Source organism: Rhinopithecus bieti, unplaced genomic scaffold (assembly GCF_001698545.2).
Source record: "Rhinopithecus bieti isolate Rb0 unplaced genomic scaffold, ASM169854v2 scaffold_19018, whole genome shotgun sequence".
Lineage (NCBI taxonomy): Eukaryota > Metazoa > Chordata > Mammalia > Primates > Cercopithecidae > Rhinopithecus > Rhinopithecus bieti.
In genome coordinates, this window is record NW_016809658.1 from 2,576,524 (window position 1) to 2,579,684 (window position 3,161).

General features: G+C 41.5%; 1 pseudogene; it reads right to left on the reverse strand.

Annotated features, from left to right (window-relative positions):
• Positions 1 to 1,906: 1,906 nt before the first annotated feature.
• Positions 1,907 to 2,784, reverse strand: LOC108540799 (60S ribosomal protein L6 pseudogene; annotated as a pseudogene).
• Between the last annotated feature and the right edge of the window lie 377 nt (positions 2,785 to 3,161).

A 3,161-nucleotide genomic window follows, 5' to 3' on the forward strand; every position in this document is an offset into this window, starting at 1 on the left:
ATTCTAACATTGTAAACCATCTCCAATCCTGTTTTTTTGTAGTTGTCAGGATGTATAATAAATCCAAAGTAAATATGAATAAAACTCACATTTGTTCATTCTTTCAAAATTGTTTATTGATCACCTCCTACATGTCCAGCATTTTGCTAGGTACTAGGAGAAACTCTGGAGGGCAAACAGACCAGCACTCCCCTTGGAGAGCTTATAGGCACCAGATTCCCACGCAGGAGGAGAGAAATGAAAACCCAAGGCCACAGGGAAAGAGCCTGAGAAGAAAAATGATGAAATTTTGGAGTTGTAGCAGCCAGGAGAAACAAGTGTTTCCAAAGAAAAGGTAAATCCTCTGCTGCAAAGAGACCAAGTAAGACAAGAACTGAGATGTGCATATTTGGGAAGAAGAAGGTCACTAGCTACTCTGCCAAGTGCAATTTCACTGCAATATTAAATGAGAAATAAAGAAGTACAGTCATTAAGTGTCAACAACCCCCTTCACAAAGTTTGGCTGAGGCAGAGAGAGACAGGGTGGGCCATTGGGGAGAATGTGATGATTTGTGCTAAAAGTGGCTCAGCCCCATCAGGTACCATCTTGGTAATATCAAATGATTATTTGAATTCCTGTTAATATCCATGTCTTCTTGATGGTCTGGGAGACTTGGACTATCAGGTCAACGACAGAGGAAAAACACAAATATTAATGCTTCAGCTGCTCATTGCTTGGCTATCTTCTATTCTCTTAAATATCACTGTGACTGTGGTTGCTGTCTTCCCAGAGTACCCAAGAACCCATGAGCACCTTAAGGACTCTATTCTCAACTCAGATATCTGGCATGCTTGGCTACCAGTATACTGCTGGCCTCCATCCCAGTTCCACTTAAGAACACCACACTTTACAAAATCTGCAGGATCAATTCCTCTGCACATCAGAGGAAGTGGAGTTGGCCAACAAGCCCATGAGCATGGGAAACACATTTACATTCCATTTTTCCAGGTCTGGGTTTATGTCCCCCCAGACCTCTGCTGGCTGGTTTCCTTATTCACCTGGCATTAGCTTGATTCATCGTAAGGATGGCTCTAATGACATGACAGCAATCTGCGTTGTGATTTTAGTGTTGTGAACCTAAAAACAGTCCATGTATCTTCAAGGCAAGCATAAGGGTCATGTGAGGACTTTCCAAATTTATTTTCCTAATTATTGAAAGATAAGTGGTAACTTTCTCCAAAATCACAGCAACTCAATATATAACTAATTACATGATATTCTGCCTGCTATTCCTCCTCTATCATGTACTTAACTTGCACATCACATAAATGTTCAACAACTATCTCCTATTTTACAATGAGAGTTGTGCAATTACTTACATTTCTTTCTTTATCTTGGCTGCCAGGAAGCTCATATACAGGTTTTATTTTCGGATACAGCAACCTTCTTGAATTTTTCAGTTGGCACATTTATTTATCCACTTTCTTTGAGTCTATTTTAAAATTTTTTCCTCATTTTTTTTTACTTACTATATATGATATTTTTGGAAGCTGATTCATACCTTTTTTGAAAATGAGGTAGGGAATAAATGAAATGAATGGACAATTATGCATTCCTCAGTTCCTTCTGCTTTCAGCTTACTCTCATTCGTGATATGGAAGGAATTCTTGTTTTCAAAGATAAACTCCTTGCTATTTTACCAAAGACTTCAGGTGTGTGTGTGTGTGTGTGTGTGTGTGTGTAGCAAGATGCCTTGTAGCACAATAGTTGAGAATGTGAACTCCAAAGACAGACCACCTGAGTTCAAATCCCAAAACTTCCACTTCCCAGCATGGTGCCCTTAACCAAATTTCTTTCTTTTCTTTCTTTCTTTCTTTCTTTCTTTTTTTTTTTTTTTTTTTTGTAGTTAGCTATTTAATGAGGTTCTTAAGACATTAGAACACCAATTTGTGGAGGATAAATTACATTCATCAGGCCCAAACACAGATCACAGGTAGCCTGGGAGGCTGAGAACAGCTTTGATTTTGGTAAAATTTGTGAGTCACAGGCTTTCTGATCAATCTTGCGCTGCTCTGTAATCTCGTATTTCTCTTTTTCTGTGTCGAAGATCTCACCTTTCTGGTGTCTGGGCTTCCTCAGCTTCTTCTTGAAGTAAGCATCAGCAAGATGTTTTGGGATTTTTACATTGCTGATACCGATTTTGGTTGAGGTGGCAATGACAAATTTCTGGTGTGTTCTTCATAGAAGGATTGATTGAGGACCAGAGGGTCCAGTCACAAGTTAACAAGCCACTAGCAGCTGGCTTCAGGAAAACCACCCTCTTGCCCCTGTGGCATTCAGTGAGGATGATCAGAATGGTCCTGGGGGTAATGCTGGCTCACAGTTTTCTCACGTGCTGACTGAAGGGTTTTTTGCCATGGCTCAACAGCTTTCGGGAGGCACATCTTCAGTAGGGATATATCTAGGCATTTTGCGAAGTTTAACCCCCGGGTACTTGCTGTTCTTGTCACCACAACGGGGTTTTGTAAGAGTTGCAAGAACCCTTCTCCTTCTTTTTCTTTTCAACCCTGGATTTAGGCGGCTGAGTACTTCCTTCTTGTACATGGCCTTTCTGGAATACCATTGGCAAGATCGGGGAATACCTGAATTCCTCTGACAAGGCAGGTTGCAGCTACAATGGGGCTTCCCCTTCTTGGGCTTCTTAGCCTTGAGGTTACCTTTTTCACCTTGCCACAGCATCAGGCTTCTTGGCTTTTGGGTTTCTTCTCTTTAGTATCTGGCTTCTCAACTTTTTCACCCACCATCTTGCAAGATGGGAAAGAGAACTAACCCAAATTTCTTAATTCTGTGGACCTTAGTTTTAATTATGAGAGTAATAATACTTACCTTATACTGTGATTGTGAGGAGGAAATGCTAATACATTGATACATGTAAAATGCTTGGAACATTAATGGTTTTTGTTGGTGTGGGCAGGGCAGGGAGGTGGTGCTGGAAATCAAGTCCCTCTCCAAAGGTGGAGAGAAGGTGGCACTACTGGCTGCCCTCGGTTCCTCCCTTCCTCTCTCCCTCTTGCTAGTTTAGCCAGACTGTAGAAGGGGGCTGGGCAGTGGTAACTGGTTTAGAAATTTCCCTACTCTGCACAGCAGGCCTCGGTTTCCTGGTCAAGATCCTTGCTCCACA